Source organism: Pleurodeles waltl, chromosome 4_1, assembly GCF_031143425.1.
Source record: "Pleurodeles waltl isolate 20211129_DDA chromosome 4_1, aPleWal1.hap1.20221129, whole genome shotgun sequence".
In the NCBI taxonomy this organism is placed as follows: domain Eukaryota; kingdom Metazoa; phylum Chordata; class Amphibia; order Caudata; family Salamandridae; genus Pleurodeles; species Pleurodeles waltl.
This window is the reverse complement of record NC_090442.1, coordinates 449,996,384-450,017,529: the sequence shown is the minus strand read 5'-3', so window position 1 is coordinate 450,017,529 and position 21,146 is coordinate 449,996,384.

Here is a 21,146-nt window from a genome sequence, read left to right as displayed (position 1 = left end):
AATGCTATCAGACTCAGTAACAAACAGCGCACTTGCTTTCATGCTGTGAAGGGAAGTGTTTGCAGTAGGTAGCAGATGCATCTGGAATTAGGAGAGGCGATAAGGAGAGGATGAGAAGTAGTTTAGCTTGGCAGTGGGACACACAGGGCCATATTTATACTCCGTTTGCGCCGAAATTGCGTCGTTTTTTTTGACGCAATTTCGACGCAAAACTAACGCCAACTAACGCCATATTTATACTATGGCGTTAGAGGCGAATAGCGCCAAAGTTCCCGGAATGTGCGTCATTTTTTAGCGTGAACCCCTTCCTTGCGTTAATGATATGCAAGGGAGGCGTTCCCGTCTAAAAAATGACTCCCAGGCCTTTACGTGGTATTTATACTCCCGGGCAAAAGAGACGCCCGGGAGTGGGCGTGGCTAAAAACGGAGCATTTGCGCCCCTTTTTAACGCCTGGGTCAGGCATGGCGTTAAGGGACAAGTGGGCTCAAAATGAGCCCAGAGTGCCCTCCCCTGCCCCCAGGGACCCCCCCTGCCACCCTTGCCCACCCCAGGAGGACACCCAAGGCTGGAGGGACCCACCCCAGGGACATTCAGGTAAGTTCAGGTAAGTATTTTTTTTTTTTTTTTTAATAATATTTTGTGGCATAGGGGGGCCTGATTTGTGCCCCCCTACATGCCACTATGCCCAATGACCATGCCCAGGGGACAGAAGTCCCCTGGGCATGGCCATTGGGCAAGGGGGCATGACTCCTATCTTTACAATGATAGGAGTCATGTTGATGGGGGATGGGCGTCGTTAAAAAATGGCGCAAGTCGGGTTAAGACGATTTTTTCGACGTAACCTGACTTGCCCCATTTTAAGACGCCCATGCGCCATTTTCCCCCTACGCCGGCGCTGTCTGGTCTACGTGGTTTTTTCCCACGCAAACCAGGCAGCGCCGGTCTGATTGCGCCGTCTAACGCCATTCCATAAATACGGCGCCCGCATGGCGCTTCAGAATGGCGTTAGACGGCGCAAAACTTTTTGACGCTAAACTGCGTTAGCGCAGTTTAGCGTCAAAAAGTATAAATATGGGCCACAGTGCTGGAGGGGGCAAGAGGAGCAGGTTGCGTAGGAATTATGTTTTAATGGGACAGGAAAAATATGTTTTTTATTTGTTAATACTGGAAAATTATTTGCTGAAACGCGTGCAAAAATGTACTTTAGTGAACCTTAGAGAAATATATGTAAAACATATCTTAAAAGGAAAGAAGGTGCGGATTATTTACAAAACAGGCATGAAGTAGGCAGTTCCACCTAAAAAGCAAAGTAAATACATTACCAGCGAAACTGCAATTACAATTAATTCCAGAATTCAATATTTATCATTATACTTCATTATCAACAAAACTGAATGATCTAAATGACTTTTAACCACTGATGTAAAATGAAAAAGGCCATGGCAAAAATATATTTCCTATTATCATTGACATTAGAATTTTTGAAGTTTCCAAACCTCCATGAATTACTTAGATTTCACTTCATATCATTTTTTTTCAATCTCTTTATATCACTCACTGCATACCTCTTGTTTCTTCATTTCCTTTACCACCCTCTTTCCATTTATTTATTTGCAGGCACTTAAAGATTCTATATAGTTCTCCCGCCTTTTATTTTCCTCCCCTCAAAAATTATAAAATCACACAAAATGTTTTAGTTTTACAATTCATTTTGATATCAGTTTTAGGGATGTCTTATGCACCAGCTTTGAATTTATATTTTCTTCTCAAGATGATTTTTTCTCTTACAAACATTGACACAGTCAATTGTCTCATCTTTATGTACATTTCAATATTTTGCTTGGTTTCACTATGTAATTTCCGTAATAAAGCATTTTAAACTCACAAAAATGCGTTTCCTTTTTCTCGGGCACCAAAATAAAAGTAGGCCAGTGTAGTAATTTGAGCAGCTCTGGACGTTTTCAAACATGCTGTTTGGGTGGTCTCAGAGTGGGGAGTGGCAGGTAGTTGTGCTTTCTGCTGGCAATGTGTTTGCTAATATGACATAAATAAGGCAGTGAAATTCACCTATCAAAATGATAAATCATTCAGATATCCCTCCTCTTATACGCTTTGATAGATCCGGCATCATTGTTGTGGTTTCCCCTGTCTTTTCTCTCTGCTTCCTGTATTTTTCACTTTGTTCTGGATTTAATTTTTGCTGGGTTTTGGTACTCTGGGCACTTTACCACTGCTGACCAGCTCTGAAGTGCAAGTGCTCCCTGTGTTAATTGTGATTATGATTGGTTATCCCTGATTGGCGTATTTGATTTACTAGTAAGTCGTTAGTAAAGTGCACTAGAAGTGCCCTGGGCATGTAAATCAAAAGCTACTAGTGGGCCTGCAGCACTGATGGTGCCACCCACATGAGTTACCCTGCAAGATGTCTCAGACCTGCCACTGAGAGTGTCTGTGTCTAGGTAGACCCATGGGTAGGGCACAATGTATTTAAAAGACAGGACATGTAGTGGTGTGTTTTACATGTCCTGGTAGTGAAATACTGACAAATACGTTTTTCACTATTGCTAGGCCCATCTCTCCTATAGGTTAACAGGGGGATTGCCCTTAAATATCTTTTAAGTGCAGTTTTCTGTAGGGAGGAGATATAGATTTGGAGTTTGGGGTCTCTGAACTAACAATTTAAAAATACATCTTTTGGTAAAGTTGCTTTTCAGATTGTCTGTTTGCTAATGGCACTTTTAGAAAGTGGGCATTTTCTTTGTGTAACCATTTTGTGTCTCTGCTTGGCTGCTGAATATACCTCTGGGTCAGACTGACAGTTGAGCTGTTTGTAAATTCACTCTAGACAGTGACACAAAGGGAGCTGAGGTGTGTCCTTGATATCCTGATTATCCTCCCCGGGCTAGAGTGGCAGGGAAGAGCTAACACCTGCGCTTGAAAGGGCTGTGTCTGCCCTCACACAACAGACTCCAACCCCATAGAGTGTGTCTGGGGCAGGGCAAGGAAGAGGCAGGGTCTTGTGCAGCCTTTCCTTTGAAGTTTGCATACTTTAAAGGCAGAAATGAGTATACGCATTAGACTGCCGACCCCACAATGAGAGAACACTTCTAGATTAAGAGGAATTTTTGCCAAGGAGAAGTTCCGAAGAGCTGTGAGGAGGAGTACTGCCCATTTGCTGTGTGTGCTTTGCTGGGTTGGCCTGCAGTTGCTGCTTCTGGTTTAGAGCGGACAGAGACTGGATTTTGCTGTGTATCCTGCTTGAGAAGATTCTCCAAGAGCTTGGACTGAGCTCGCCTCCTGTCAAGAAGCCTCAGGGATATCAAAGACGTAAACTGCCAGCACCTGGCTCTTTTGCTGAGACACTTTGACTTGCCAAGTGGTGCCAAATACAGTTCCTGGTCCCCTGTAAGAAAAAGCTGTCAGAACCCAAGAGAAAATCCATGCACCAGTGGTGAGTGGCAGAAAAATCTAAACAGCACCTGCACCGCAGCTGAAAAATCGACACATCGCTGGTGAAATCGATGCATTGTCAGCTCAGCGCAAATTCATCACTGCCGTATGTTCACATTTTCCACGTATCCTTCCTGGGCGTCAAAATCTTCAACATCCCCGCACGGACCCAAGGTTGCTTCAGTTACCTGGCAGAAAAAGAATCAACCCACGGCCTCACTTGCGAGTAAGTAATTGATGATTAACTTGCTTTTCTGATGCGTGCTCTCCTTTGCTGCTTTATTTTTGACGCATACCAGGTACTTCATGCTAAAACAACGCATCCATTGATTTCTATGAATTAAGACTCCTTTTCACTCTAAAAATTCATATCTTTACTTGTCTATGTTGGTTTTTTGTTGTTTGGTCTTGTTTGATTTAGATAAATATTGGCTAGTTTTCAAACCGGCATCAAGTAATTTTGTGATGTTTTCACTGTGTTACTGTGTGGGTGTGTGCAAATACTTGCACATTGCCTCTGGGATAAGACTAAATGCTTGTGTCAAGCTACCAAGGGAGGTGAGCAGGGATCATCAGAGCTGTGTAACTCCGTTACCCTGACTAGGGAGAGGGTGCCTACTCGAACAAGGTGTTAATTGACTGTCATCTAGAGATGCCATTTTTAACACCCTTAAAGTGCTGTTGGTCCATCTCTGCTGAATGCGATCAGATAGCAGCATCCGCAGCCTGTACAGTACTGCTAGATACTGACGATTAATCATTATTTAAAGATATTGAAAACATCAGCCCACACACAGCCACAAAATTAGTGTACCACACAGCAAAACAGGCCAAAGCATACAGCCATAAAATCAGCCCAAGCACTGACCTGTCATACTAGCTCATCTGGTACTGCCAGATTGTTCTATAGGCCAGTCCGACCCAGTCCCACTGTGCTTTTAATTGAAATGTTGATGGGCTTACAATCCCAAATTAATCACTCAAATTGGAAATTGGTTACTCACTAGGTAGACCCCTCGTGTACCCTAAAATGGTTGCTCTCTCTTTAGGCTCCAGTGTGCACCATCCTACATGCGTGGATAGTAAGGACTGATTCACATCTGCAGATGTCATGAGTCCAACCCACTGCCTTCTCCCTAGCCACCACATTATAGAACTGGGCATCTTCTAGCATTCTGCCTGGCAGGTAACAAAAAAAAAAAAGAGATTGCTTGTTTCTCCTCCTGGTGCATCCATAATTAAACCTCCTGTGGAATATTTACAACTTTAAGTGTAGGAAAGCACTGCTAGCCTTCTTGCTGTGCTGCCCTACATCAAAAGAAAAGGGCAGGAATGCGCTGTATCTATAAGCTATTTTGCATTCTTGTCATGTTCCACTAGACTGGTGCATAATGGGTTGCCATGCACCAATGCATGCACCCTTGCACCATGGTGCAAGGGTGCCTATGTGGCAGTGATGATTGATTGTTGTGCAGTAAGGGACACCATCATGTACAAAAACCATCACAAGATGTGCTTCCTGTCTCCAGAATGCAGCACACATAGAAAAAGGAAAAACAAGGATAAATAAAGATTTTTCTCCTTGTTGCACCTCCCCTATACCTCCCATGGAGAGAAGTAGACTTTTGATGCATTCCGAGCTTTACAAAATCTCATAAATCTGGGAATGTGTCAAATGCCATTGGTGATAAGTGTGCAAACCCACTGTAACACCCATGGCACACCTCCTTGTGGCAGGTTTGAGGCAACTCAAAAACTTGTGCTGCGTTGCCTCTTTCCATATTAACAAGGCCATGAAAAGCCATACAGGGTGGCTTTATGTGGCCTTGTAAATATGGCCGGCAGTGTGAACCGCCAAACAGTCATTAACAGTGATGTTCCGGCAGTGCAGAGGGGCTTGTAAATAAGGCCCTTAGGGCCATATGTACAAACACATTTTCCCATTGACACAGAATGGGAAAAACACTTTGCTACATCTGGCCCTTAATATGTAAATGCAACAGGCACACTCTCATACCTTTTCAACTGCAATAACCAGTCCCATGCCCTGAAAAAGATATCATATATCTTGCCAACAACCTTGCCCTACTCTGGGGAACCAAATATGATTTTAAGCTGTGAATGGAAAGTATCAGTCTTTTCAAGCTAGCCTGCTACTTCTACAAAATTGGGAAAGTTGTTTTTTGAGACTGAATGGAGGACGTGTATTGTGAACTTAACTCATAATTTGATTTCAAGAATATTTAGGCATACCATCATAGCCGTTCTCCAATACACTTTTTTTTTGTAAATTGTGAGTGAAAATTCAAGTATCATCTGCCGTTATTTAAACAAGGTAAGGCACATATTGTGACACCAAGAAGACACAGGGAAGATTTATTAGTAACTCATGCAATGCAGAGAAGCCAGGCAAGTTGCTTCATTGTGCTGTGTTAATGGGAGAGAGCTGAAAAGCATCATATCTACTAAGATGTGGTGCTCTTCTACTCTCTCCCTGCGCTGTTGGACATGAGGCTGCTTAGCACCAATGCAGGTGCCCTTACACCGTTGCCCATGAGTGTCTTCCGTTGAAATGTGGGTTATTGGTACTGGTAATTATGAACTTATCCCTGGCAATATGGCCACTAACCAAATATAGATTCAGTAAAGGTTTCAGTAAATTAGCCTCTTTCTCAACCCTTGGTAGCTGTAACTGAGCAGGCAGTCCTAACTTAGGAGACAAAAGTGTAAAGCATTCAAAAACACCAAAACAGAAATTAAGTGAGATACCACACAATAAAAATCCCACACCAATTTATAAATATAGGTTACATTTTTTGAGTAAATAGATACCAAAATGACAAAAATCCAATGTACAGAACTGGAGATGTGAATTTTTAAAGAATAAACATTTTCTAGTGCTTAGAAACACAAAGTGCCAACTTTACCAAAATTCTCCAAATTTCAGGAGGTGTTTCCTGCAGTCCTCCTTGCAGGTTCAAAGGGTCCACAACACAAATCCACGTGTATGGAATCTCTTGGATTGTCCTTGGAAAGTTGGACCTCAATTCCCACAATGCACCTGGCCAAATCCTTAAAAGTCCACTGGACTGGGCACCCCTGACCAATAGAATGCAGGGTGACACCCAGATGCATGACCACATCCTCCAAAGTGTGGTATATTTCTGCTCCAGAAAGCACCATCTTTCCTAAATCCATTATGGCTGAAATTCCAGTAGAACATTCAGAGCTGCCTAAACCAACCCCCAGTGTGGCTCATTTCCCTAGCTCTCTTTCTCCTCATATCTGCAAATTCCTTCCTTAAGCCTGTTATCTGGCTGAGGGGTCCAGAAGGTGAGGGTTAGGTGATCTGGTATTTCATGCCTCTCCTGCTCCCTTTGAGGGTGTATGTTTTATTACCCCTCCCCCTGCTCTGGCATTCCTTTGTAGCTCCAGAGCAGCCCTTCACTAGATAGCCTCTCCGAGGGGCAGCCACTTATCACTTAATCAAGCAGCTCTCCTAATCCTGTTAGCATTGACCAATCAGAGGGGACCTTCAGAAGGCTGGATTTTGTCTTACTGAAAGAAATGCCTTATAATGTATTTTCTGTTCATGTTATGATAAATTCACCAATGGCAAATTGTCTTCACTTTTCCTTACTATATTTACAATAAAATATAATATTGCAATGATAGCCTATGGAGCTCAGAGTACAATGGGGGCAAATGAAATGAGCAGTTATTTCCCTCAGCAGGGTTTATAAAACATCTTTTATAGGGACCCTGCTTATAGTTACATGACAACCAACCCACGGGTCACCTAGGGGAGACCGTGGGGATACCAAATATGTGAAAATAAGGTAGATTATCACTTTTAAAGTGCCCAAAGCATTGAAGTTGAATTGGGACACCATACCCATTTAAATGCAGTCTGCAGAGTCAGGCAGCATTTAAAAATAAACATTTGCAATGCAATGGGTCTCGGGTTTGCTCAAGTTAGACCTATTGGCATTGTAAATTCCCAGCTGGATTTTTCTTGCCACACAAAAAGAAAATGAAAAGTAAAACAGTTGATATAAGCAAGCCGATTCAAAGTGCCACGGCTGCCATGAAAACCAGCAAGCATCCTCTAAAGGCTGTATTGTGTAGACTAGACACGCATTATCTAAGGGCAATACTATGTATCAAGTGCTTAGTGCAGCAACACATTGAATACAAACACTACACTATCAGCGTACCTAGTTAGTGCAGCCAGACATACACATTGTGAAAATGTCAGTGTTGGGATAATATGCCTATTGCAGTCAAACACACAGACTTTAACCCACGTCACACTGGCCATAATCACTTCAAACACTTCGGTTGGGTGTAATAAGCATGTTCAAAGTTCACTTCCATGTGCACAAGGCTGACTGAGGTAAAGGTTCACAGTGTTTATAGAAGCGGACACCACACTGAATGCCGGCTAGAACCGGGCCTTGACACCGGATCAATTTATCGACAGCCAAACGCCTGATACACAGGGGTAAGTCCCAAGTCGTGAAATGGGTCAACGAGCTATGACACAGGCCAAATGAAAATACAATCTGAAACCAACAGGAAGCATAAAACACCTACAAACAATTTTAGCAGACAACTACAATTTTATTTGTAAAAGTGCATTGGAGGCCCAAATATAAACAAATCAACAAATGGAAACCATTTACAAATTGTCAACTGGAATTACCAACAAGTGTGTCTGCTTATGAAATGCATCTGTTATCTCATATAGTGGAGGATTTGAACGACCCTCTTCCTTGCACTGTTATCAGAGACCAAGTCCATAGTTCTTATAAGATCCAGTGTCCTGCTTTCATACTGACTCGAGCTAAGCAGCAATTACACATGGATGCAAGGAAATGTGTTATTAAGGGACTTGCAATAACCCCAGCAAGTTCCTTTGGAAAATGCAAAACCAATAGTTTCAAACAGACCCTTTAAAATGTTATACCCCTGTACAGAGTTACATTTGTGAACTATTTCCCCAAAGCAGCTGTGTCCTTTCACTGAACTTTGAACTCTGACCCTGCCTAGCAATGGCTCTTCTCGCCGAAGAGCACATGCAGTAAACACTGACGGTCCCACCTGGAAACCGCCCTCCACCACCGCACAAGGCGCGGCCTGCGTTCCAGGCCCAGTCCGAGACACTACCTGCAGCTTTGTGCCCTGTGACAAGCAGAACACACTGTGCCGAAAACTTGTGGATTTATTATGAGGCCTTTCCCTAAGAGACTGAGAAGATCTGAAAAACATTAGTAATTCTGAGATTGTGAAATCATGTGGTGGTTTGTTGTAGTTTATTTGTTCACAGTGAGGGACGTTTCTGAGAACGTTCATGAGAAGCACAATTTATCAGAAAAGAAGCGTCAGAGATGACCCCAACACATTAAGGCCCCTCTACCTGCAGAACTTTAGTACCTTTAAACAAGGGTAGGTGTGGGGGGGGGGGGGGGGTATAGGGATGGAGGAAAGTTGCACAAAATAATATTTTTTTAAAATTAGTCTGCTGTCTAAAACCTTGAATTTGCCAAGAAGTGCTAGGATAAACAACAGAATTAAACTGGTGGTCGTGAAAAGCGCTTGATTACAGCCCAGCGAGATTGCACTGCAATCAAAAGAAAAAGAAAAATTAGTCCAGAAACCATACGGAAAACACAGAGCCTCGAATGATTTCAGTAGTTGGCACCCCATTGCCCTATTATATTCTAGGGACTTATAGGGGCTCTCATGCAAAGGGTAAGAATGTAACTTTGTTTGCAGGCCTGCATTTAAAAGGACAGAAAACACACAGCAGTGCACACATGCAAGTGTAGAAATTCTGCTGAGCATCTAATCTCTAGGCCCTTATATATTCTAGGGTCTTATAGGCAGATTCTGCCCCTTACCCTAATATGTACTAGGGACCTACAGAGTCTGTCAGGCCAATTGTAAGGGTACCCTAATACCTAGGGAACTCTAATACATGTGTGTGTTTTAACGAGGCACTCGCCTGGGTCTGGCTAACAGAGCTCAGGGCCCAGTCCAAGTCAGTTACCATCAGCACTAGTCAGCAACAAAAATTGGTGTTAACAGGGCAAAAAAATGAATTTCCAAAACCTGTGTTATGGGCAGGATTGTTTTTGTGCAGGGAGGGTTACCTTCCTACACAAAAACAATCCAAAGAGGCATTTTCATCTTTCCATGTGTGATGCATCACGTTTAGATAGAGGAAATAACGGGAAGAAAAAAAATCTTCTTTTTACACCTCTTTGTGGTAGGCATACAAGTTTCTGGAATTGCATGAAGTCCATGGATGAATGCACATGTACGCTCATGCTCCACCAATTGAATGCCTACCACTAAGAAATGAAACACAATGCAGCGCAAGGGCAATACAAAGCCTAAGTACATTTTCCATGCAGTGTCAATTCCAGGCTCAAATATATCTAATGCCTAATTCAGCAGAAAAGTTGATTTATGTAGAAGACAATGGTGGTCATTATGACATTGGCAGTCATCTGACCACCATGCCGATGATTGTAGTCGTACCACCGCCAGGCTGATGGTAATGACTGCCAAATTACGACCAAGTCCGTTATCCCTCCCATAGACAGCCAATGTACAACCCCAACCGCCAGTGCGGTACGACCACTGAACATGGCGGTAGCAATCTCCAGGCAGGGGGAAGACAAGGATCTGCCCACCATATTATGACATAGAAGACCACCAATATTTCCGGGGGTGTTAGCAACGCCACCAAAAGCCTGGCGGAAACACATCATATAAAAGGAGACACTCACTTCCAGGGACATAGAGGAGCCTGTGGCCATCATGAAACCAGAACTGGAAGTCTTCCTGATGCTGTACCACGCTATGGCAGTCCTGGAGCACCTGTCGTGTAGGCTCTCATTATTCTAATGAGACTACTGGATTTTGAGCAGCAGACTCACCTGTGGTGTGGGAGGCTAAGTCTTAACCCCCTACAGGTGACACCTGTCGCCCTAATCCGGGTTATGCTCCGTCTAACTAGCAGTGCCTCACCTCTACCCAAGAGCAGGGATGATTGGGCAGCCGAGCGCATGACACAATTGACCTCTCACGGAAATTGCAGTGACTCAGGTCTCATCCATTTCTCTCAGTTACATTAGTCTCACATACACAATGACAAACAGAGGCAGTATATGTTTCAATAAGGTTTTAATGAAGCGACTGCATCTTAGATAGCAAAGCACGTACTGCAATAACCAGGACGATACAGCATGATAGAAGTAGAATTATGACAAGGAGAGTGAAGCATAGAAATATTGCTACCAGATTGTCACTAGAGTCAATAGACTAATTCCTACCTAGGCTATAATAGAGCAAAGCATGTTAAACTCTAATTCTGCCCTTCTGGTTCCCCTGGGAAGACATCAACCCCCACACCTGAGCAAAGGCCTGAAGTCTGCATAAGAAGCTGTATCACAGCGTTCAACAATCAGCATACAGTTGTGGTCCTCTGGCTGGAATCTCCCTCTAACTTTTAAGAGACAAGGAAGTGTTTATATAATAAAACAGCTGGTGTTCCGGGAAAATGTCCCCACGTAAGTATGTGTTTTTCTATGAATACCAGAGACAAACCTTTTACCACGTTCACCGGCTACCTGTCTTACTGCAGCCTTATAAGAATCACAGGGTCAACAAGAATGTCTTGTTTGAGAACGTAGTGCTGGCCTAAGCAAGAACAGCTAGATAAAGAGTAATAAAACAAGACCGCAAAAGTGGCTATTGATAAAATAATAAACAAAGCTGAATAAAATATATTTAGGTTAAAGTGCACAGCAGCAGGCCTAATGTGGTAAAATAACGTGCATTAAGCTATGACTAAAATGGCTATACAACACACCAATGTCGATGAAGACGACGACGGCAAATGCAGCCACCTAGCACACAAGGGAGGGAGGGGAGAACACCCAGAACAATCTTCAGAATAAATCAACAGCAACAGAACCCAGGGGCAAAGAAAGCCAGGACACATACATGTTGTCCAACCACTGTAATTAGGTAGTAACAGTGACCTCAATTGTATGAAGAAAGAAATATAAATATAAATATGTACAGAATGGGACATTGGCCAGACCAAAGTGTCGAAAGGCCACAGAGCAACATCCAAGGCCCAACTTGACTACTGACAGCTTGGTCACTCCCCTGGGCAGGGGCATCATGGTAACGGTAGGCAGGCACCTCAGGGGGCAGTGGGCGGTCAGGGGGTTTGGGAGTGTTTCTTCTTAGGGGGGGTCCTTGGGCTTGGTTTTGTGATGGAGCAGGTCCTTGCCCTTCCATTTAATGTGGCGGAGGTGTCGGCTTGGGGCAGGGGGCCAGACATGGTTCGATTTGGAACTGGAGGTACTGGGCTGGGGGGTTGGGACTTTCCTCTTACGGGCAGGACGGGAGGTGGGGGAGGGAAGTGGTCAAGGCTGGAAAGGAAAAGCTTCTTACCATCAGTCAGGGGTGTGGGAGGAGGTACAGGAGTGGAGGTAGAGGGAGTGGCTGTAGGAGGAAGAGGTGTTCTGGACTTGGGTGCAGGTGCCTGGACAGTATTTGTGTGTGAGGAGGATGGATGTTGGGGGTCTGAGTGGGAGTGTTTGTATGTCTTTGGAGGGGGCAAACAGGATGGGGAGGTCAAACAGGATGCGTGGATGGATGTTGTGGTGGTGTCTGCACATGAGGTGGGTGTGCTGCATGAGGTGGTGATGGTGGAGGTGGTGACTGCGCTTGTGGTGTGTGGGGTGCATGTCTGTGGGTCTGCTGTTGTAGGTGACTGTGGGCAAAGCTGTGCAGGTGGCAGTATCTGGGACTGTTAATGCTATGCATGCAGGTGTGAGTGCTGATGTGTCTGTAAAGGGAGGAGGAGGAGGGGGAGACAGTGGAGGCAGTGGCTGATGTTGTGTGTGCATCTGTGTGTTGGCTGTGTGCGTGCTTGTGGACCGAAGTGTGCTGCCTTTGTTTGTCTTTTTGAGTCTTGTCTGTTGTTTTGGGTGTATGCTTGTCAGAATGTGTGCATGGGATGGGTTTGGGGAGAGGAGACTGGGACTGGGAAGAAGTAGTTGGGGGGACAGAAGAAAGAGGGACACTGGCTGCTGCCAGAGAGGAGGCCAGAGCCTGAAACGATCTCTGTAGGCCAGCCAAGCCACTGTGAGTGCCCTGCAGGAAGGCATTGCTGCATCTGGGATGCCAGCCCCTGGATGGCATTCAGTATGGTTGACTGCCCTACAGAGATGGATCTCAGGAGGTCAATAGCCTCCTCAATGGGGACAGCAGAGCTGACTGGGTCAGGACTTGAGGTGCCTGGGGTGAAGGAGACGCCCACCCTCCTGGGTGAGCAGGCATGGGCAACTCAGTTGGGGGCTACTGGGAGGGCAGTGATGGTACGGGGGTGGTGGAAGATGAAGTAGCTGGGCTGGTCCCAGAGGAGTCCACCACAACCAGTGAGCTCCCATTGGAGAAGGAATCAAAGTCAGTTGTATCAGCTCCTGTCCCCTCATGGTGCTCCCCTCGCCCTCCGTCCCACTGGTCCCATCTGCATCAGTGGACTCAACCTCCTGGGTCCCGTGGGCTGCAGCTCCCTCACTCACTGGTGCCCCTGTTCCTTCACCAGATGATGCTAATACACACATGGACAGGATGACAGAAGGAGAGAGGGAGAGAGAAAGAAAGGGAGCACAGGGTCAATCACATCACCAACAGCACAGATGGCATACACATCAGAATCATTCAATAGGACTAAGAGAGGGCAGTATAGACCACACTGACATACCGCTGGCTAGGTACTATAGCAGTTAAGAGCCAAACACTGCCATCTGCACATCTACTAGGACCAACTAAGCCCTGTCTGCCAAGGAAAGCCAGCTACCTAGCAATTACAAATATGCATACCACACCACATACTTCAGATGGACCAAGCAGTAATGTCTAAACTGGCATATTGGGGCATCCACTGACTAGAACCATGCACCCAAATCTCATGCCAGGCAACAAATGCTGAATGTCACACAGACTGTACTCACCCTCTTGTGGATGCTATGCTGCCCTCAAGCGCCCATCCAGCTCTGGGTAGGCCACCACCATTATGCGGGCCATTAGGGGAGTCAGGCTCTTATGGTCACCCCTCCCTCATTGGGAGGCTGTCCCCAGCTGGGCCTCCATGGTCTTCCGGGCCCAGCATCTCAGGTCCCTCCTACAGTTTCTTGCAGTGGGTGCTCTGCTGGTTATGGACCCCCAGGGTCCACACATCTTTGGTGATGGCACGCCACAACCACTTCTTCTGATGGGCGCTGACCTGCAGAGGAAACAGAGACAAAGGTACATTGGCTGGGGCACCTGTGGGGATGTGAGTGATATGTGAGGGTACTTGTCTGTGACATATTCCATTCACATTGCCTGCAGCTATACCATCCACCCCCAAAAGACACACTGCCAGCACATACATACATCTGCATGCAGCCATGTCACATGCAACATACCCATGATGTACTCACCTATTGGTCTGGAGTCCCATACAACTGCCCATACAGTGGTAGGACCCTATCCACAAGTCTCAATAACTCCTCTGATGTGGAGGCTTCGGCCCTTTCCCCTGTAGCATGGCTATGGCAGGTACCAGACACAGGTCACAGCAGCACACGCAGTGGAGATGTAGTCCAGTAGAAAGTCAGGAATCGAGTGAAGAAGTAGGAAGAAAATGGCAGTCGCGTCCGGGGTGGTGAACACCGTCAACACCGGCGTTGATCATCATTGGTTCCTGTACTCCATAGAGCCCCATGTTAGCCAATGAGGAATTGCATGGCGGTGCAGACCGCCTTCTGCCATGGCGCCTAACACTGGCGGAGTGAGGTCACTTCCACCTGTCCCTGCATACAGGACTGGCGGCTTCTATTTTTTACTGCTAGTACTCATGTATTGAATTTAAAAGTGTGTCATTGGTGTTAACTGTACACACCTAGAGAATTCTAGTATCCAACATACATAGATGCTCTGTGTACTCAGCTGTTGTGTGTCCATAGGTCCTGTTGAACTCCCTTTTTACTTTTGGGTCCCTTAGGTACCAACCACTATGAAGGATTAGGAGGAGGAGGCAAGCACCCATTTACAGACCACTTGTGGACTTGGCTACACTGGTGGACAGGCACATCATCCTCACCTATCGATTGTTAGGAATCCAAGAACAGGGGCTAAAAATAGGTACAATGATGCTCATGGGTGTACCAGGAGGATTTTTGAACGGACCTTTGGTCTCCTAAAGGCCAGGTTCAGGTGCCTCCATCTGACAGGTGGATCCCTAAGCTACTTTCCTGAGAAGGTCTGCTAGATTGTTGTGGTGTTCTGCATGCTGCACATCTTGGTCCTCAGATGCCATGTGCCCTATCTGTAGGAAGAGGGGGCTGATAATGCAGCTGTTGCAGCAGTGGACACTGAGGACAGTGAGGAGGAGGAAGAGGAGAAGGATGTGGACAACAGGACACACATCATACTGCATTTCTTCCAATGACACTCACGTAAGACTGTTGAACTATACATTTTTCCTTTTCAGTGTTGTGCTGTGTGGCTGTTGTAAAATACCAGTCACTACCTTTGTATCCCAAATGACTGTCACTTTTGCCTTCCCTTATTGCAGATGTTGGTGTGATTACAACAGTGTAAAGCTGTGATGTGTACAGACTGCTGAGACACATATATAGGATGGATGAACACATTACAGGACATTTGCACGGGATCATGCAGTTCAATACAGTTCAATGCATTGTACATTTCCTTTAGAAAAAACACTATTACTCAAGCTGTGCCCAAGGATGTTTATTTTTAAATTTGGAATACAATGCAAAGTGCAATAGGTTGGGATGATGGTTGGGGAAAGTCCATTGTAGTTGGCCAGTCTGTTTGGAGCACAGGTCCAGTGTCCAAGGGGCCATAGGAAGAGGAGCAATGGCAGTTCAAAGTGGACATGGTGATACAGTGGAACTCAAGGAGGACATTCTGGAGGGGCACATTTCCTGATGGTGTTCTTTGTCTTGCCAACTGTCTCTTGTGTCTGTCTGGGTTGCAGCACCTTCTGCAGGGGGAGGGGTGCTGGTTGCCTGTGGGTCCCATGGCAGGGCCTCCTGTCCACTAGCTGCAGCAGATGTGGTGAGCTGGTCAGTACACTGGCTAGTGGTAGGGTCCTGCTGGTGTGCTGTGTACTCCGGCATGATGTTGACCATCTCATTAAGCACTCCTGCAATGGAGGCCATGGTGGTATTCAAGTCCTGCAATTGTTGCATGACCTCATGATGATGTTCCCCCTGCAGCCACTAGTTCTCCTGCATGATGTTGAGCACCTGACCCATCCTTTCCTGTGATTGTTGGTATGCCCCTAGGACACTTGTGAGTGCCTCTTGGGCAGTGGGTTCCCTGGGCTTGTCCTCCCCCTGGTGCACAGCTGTCCTCCGACTGTCTCTGGCCTCCTGTGCCTGTGTCCCCTGAATGGTGTACCCACTCCCACTGACACCAGGACTCTCATTGTCTTGTCTGTGTGGTGTCAAATTGGGTCTCTGTGTAGGTTGGCACACTACTGATTGACGTGTCCTGGGGACAGAGGTCTGGGGGCGTTAGCTGGCTGCTATGGTGTTAGGTTCAGAGGGAAGGACTCTGTAGTGGACTGGCTGTGCGATGGGGTAGCCAACTGACCAGTGATCCCAGATGGGCTAGGGCTTTAATCCAGATCCAAACCTCCTAAGTTTTTGTCATCACTTAGGGCATCTTCTGGTGGGGGAGTGGGTAGCTGTGGCACCTCCTCGCTGCTGACATTGGCTGGGGCAGCTGTGAGGATGTGAGTGATGTGTTAGGGTACTTGTCTATGACATAATTTGCATTCCTAGCTTTCCCAATGATATTGGTTTTGTCCTCCCACCTTTGGTAGTGTGTGGTGATGGATTATGGGATTGGTAGTTCTACATGCTGTGCATGCATTGGTGGTGGGTGTGGATGAGGAGCAGGAAGGGATGTGCTTGCAGTGGGAATGGTCTGCAAGGGTTGCAATTTACGGGTGGTAATCGGGGTGGTGTACTGTGTGAGATGGAGTGGGGTGTAGGGAGTCAGGGTGAGGGGGTGAGATGGCATGCAGGTATAGGAGGGTGATAGGTTGTGAATGGTGACTCACCAGTGTCCAGTCCTCCGGCTACTCCAGTGAGCCCTTCAAGGATGCAGTATTGCCATGAGTTGCTCCTCCCATGCTGTCAGCTGTGGGGGAGTAGGTGGGGGTTCACCACCAGTCCTCCTAATGGCGAGCTGCAATGGAACACACCTTCCCCCATAGGTCAATCCACCTCTTCCAAATGCCATTCCTTGTGCATGGATGCTGTCCCATGACATTTACCCTGTCCACTACTCTCCGCCGTAGCTCAATCTTGCTGGCAATGGAGTACTGCTGTACTGTGCTCCAAACAGCTGTTGCTCTACCCTGACTATTTCCTCCACCATGACCCGTAACTCCTCATAAATGAAACGGGGATGCCTTTGTGGGGACATGGGTGTTGTGTGTCTGTTGTGCAGAGGGTGATGTGGTGGTGTGTGTGGTGTGTGGTGCATGAAGGAGGTATGGGTAGTTGTGGTATGTGTGTGCAGATGTCTCTGGGATTGACGTGGCAAGTTGTGGCGGTCTTCTCGTGTTTGCAAAGGTTTGTGGGTGTGTGTTTTATAGTGCCATCGGTGGATGTGTGGGGGGGGTGTAATTGTGTCAGGTTTGTTTTATTTGTTCTGGCCAATCTTCCCTTGTTTTGTATTTGGGTGGCCATTCCCGCCTTGGCGGTGTGCACCGCCAATGGTTTACTGCCGTTAAACGTCCGCTATGTTGATTCTTGGGTCATTATTTAGAGGGAATTATTTTGGTGGCATAACGGTATGGGTGGTAGTTCTGACAGTATATCGCGTTCAGTGGGTCTGGCGGATTTGTGGTTGTGGCTGTTTTCTGTCGGTTTTGTCTGTGTGTCATAATTTGGCAGACGGATTTTCGCCTCCATGGCAGTATGTTGGCAGCAGACACCGCAGCAGTATTCGGTATTCACTGCCAAAGTCATAATGAGGACCAACGTCTTTTTGAGTTTTTGGACATTTGTACCAGGTCATTATTTGTGTACATAGGAGTCTATTAAAAGAAGAATGTCATATGCCTACATTAATATTAGGACAGCGTCAAATTCCCAAAACTGTTACTACAAAACACTAAGATATTGCAGAAGCATGCCACAGCAAAATAAATTGCTTAGAAAAGAACCCCAAAAGGGTAATTTCTGCATTTTTTTAATGTTCTTTCTTTTTATACCTGCCATCATCCAAGATCTTTTAATTTGTGTACAATTACATTTGATGTACTTTCTATATGGTCTTCCAACCAACCCTTTTTAATCTACTACTATGTTGGCATACAGCATAGGGCAGTGGGGCAGCCCAATTCTGCCATAAACTAACTTCACTGTGAATGATAACATTGTGCTTTTGAACAATATGCATTTACATAGAAAAGGTGCCCCCTTTACTGCTAGGGAACAAAAATGTGCAGGGGTGCTTCAAAAAATAAAATTCGTTTTGGTAAGCAAAGTTTGTAAAAAACATTACAAAACAAAAATTGAGAGAAAAATATTTTTAAAAAGCATTGGAGAAAAGAAAAGGTTTAGAACCAATGGCAGAGCTATTGGCTTTATTAGGGAGTCTAATGCGAGTTTAATTAGACAAAAACTGTTAGATGTATTTGAATCTCTTACCTTTAGAATAGTTTTTTTGTTCACTGACAGCTAATACTTTTTAAAAGCTGGCACTGTTTTTCATTATTTAGACCACTGTGTTACTGTCTTCGTTATACAGTGGTTTTGTTTAACTATTGACTGGAGGCATATTGTTATTTTCAAATGTATTATTACTGCTTTTGTGAGATTGCTTCTGTTTTACAGCAAAATAAAGTGCTCTTACCACCTTCTGCCCAGTCTGAGGACATTATTTATAGTTTGGCACACCAGCAGCACAATTATGAACAGGCCATGCTCCTGCCCCACTGACCTCACAGTGACACCCCCCCCCCCCCCACTCAATTTAGACATGGCAGAACTGCAGGTTTCACATGTAGGAGGAGCCTCAGCTGGTTCCAACACCAGAAACTGTTGAACTGAAAGCATGTTCTGCTTAGGGCCGGCAGGTTATAAAGATGGTCACCCAGTCCTTTGTCCTAAGTGGGCTTGTCGACTGTCCTTTAAATTCCCTGCTTGGGTCTGCCATGCTATGCACGTTGGTCACAAGCAGGGAATTCGATCAATGGCCCTACATACAGGGAAACTCCTTTTGTCTTGAGACAAACTGGAGAGTGATTGTTCTGAAAGCATAGACATACCCGCGTGGCAGGAAAGAATATTTAAATATGAAAGGCAGTTTTCTGGAGCCAGAGCTGTATCCCCTTCTGATCTGGTGAGATGGTGATCCGCCCCACAATCACTGAATCATCCAATTCGTCTGAAGTGCTGAAGAACAGATGATGTCTCTTTATCTAACACCTCCCAAAAGTTAGAATTAACCTAAAGCAAAGACAGTGAAAGTGAGAATTCCTGAGGCATGAGAAAACAAGATCAACTTTTGTTTGCGAATTACAGCTACACCATCATGTTTAGATAATAGTCCTGGATCTGACAGTTCTTTAAAATGAAATGCAAGCGTCGTGGTTTCAGAAACATTGAGCTATTATTAAACTCTGTCCCTCATGTTCCTAAGAGGTGAATTATGCCCCCTTTTTGTGTTTGGCATTTGTGTTATGTCCCTGATGGGCAGGAGGAAAGAAAGTGAAAGTCATCTGATTAGCAGTGTTGCTAATTCAGCATTTGCCTTTCACTGGGCATCATAAATGACACTATCCTTCGTGCCTTGGAATTGTCATTTTAGGTTTTATTAATCTGGGAGGAGTAGGCAAGCCAGCGCATGTCTGTGAAGTTGCCAGTAATTGAAGACATTTTACTAGACAATCCCATTTTTCACACACCACCATCTCCTTTTACAGCACGCCCTCCTATCTTTACTCTAAAATTATTCAGGCGTCCCTCATCAATGTGACAGAACTGTCATGGCTGTAGGGGCTCATTTCAAAGAGCATTGACATAGCCATGACCAAGGGAAGGGCCGTTGCAAAAGACATGGTCAAGTCTTTTTGGCCTCGTCCTGTGCACCAGCGGCCGCGCCCATCATGGATGGCAGTGGACCTTCCAGTTTTGCCGTTCATGGATGGAAGAATTAAAAGACACTCCTAGAGGCCATTACCTTGGCGCCTATTATAAATAATTACCTGTGTTTCCTTGCCATACTAATGTTTACCTGCTGGAACTTTGAGCCTTATTTAGATCTCGGCGAAGGGGTCACAAAAATGACAGCTATCCCATCTCCGATATTACGACACCCAGAGGCCATAATGGGATCATAATACGGCCGATGAGATATCCAATATGTTTATGAAGGAGTATTCCTCTCCATTGAGATCTAAATCACACCCTTTGTCTCCTTAGGCCTTATCCCACTGAAAGCCTGACCTGGGCCTTGAGTGCTTGTTTAAAGTCCCCTGACACCTGCCTGTCTCCTGCCTCTCCATGAAGCCCTGAAGCTTGCTCATTTTCTCGTTTGATTCACCGCTCTGTAGAACTTGGGGAGCTACAACAGAAAATAAAAGAAACACTTCATCAGCAGATAACTGTTACTACAAATTGGTAAGGTGCATACACAAATGTGATATTGAGAAAGGACTTATAGTATTGGATATCTGTTTTTGTGAATCATCACTGCTGGAGTTTTTTAAGTTCCTGAATAAATAAAAAAGACTATGGGGTCATTATGACCCTGGCGGAAGGCGGAGAAGCAGCGGTAAGACCGCCAACAGGCTGGCGGTCTTTCCTCAGCGTATTATGACCATGGCGGTTACTGCCATGGTCATCTGCCGGTTCTCCGTTCCGGCCGCCGGGCTGGAGACCAGGGTCTCCAGCCCGGCGGCCGTCACTATACCGCCGGCAGTATTTGGACCCGGCTGACCGCCATGGAATTCATGCAGTTTGAAACCGCCATGAAATCCATGGCGGTAAGCACTATCAGTGCCAGGGAATTCCTTCCCTGGCACTGATAGGGGTCTCCCCCACCCTGACTCCCTCCCCTACCCCCCCACTCCCCATGCCACCCCCCAAAGGTGGCAGGACCCCCGTCCCCACCCCGAACCCCAACAAAACAACACTCATACACACACGACACGCACACAGGCACCACCAACACACACACACGCACACACACCGACATACATGCCAACATCCACACACACAGTCAGACACGCACACCCACATTCAAACATACATGCACACATCCATACAGCCATACCTACAGACCTACACGCACTCATTCCCATACCCACAACACCCCTGCAAGCATACACGCACCCACACACCCCCCTCTACATACACACACACACACACACCCCCATGCACACACACAACATTCCCCCACCCCCCTCTCCTCACGGACGATCGACTTACCTGGTCCGACGATCCTCCGGGAGTGGACGGGAGCCATGGGGGCCGCTCCGCCGACACCACACCATCAACAGAACACCGCCACGCCGAATCACAGAACGTGATTCGCTGGGCGGTGTTCTGTTGGCGTGGCGGTGGAGGTG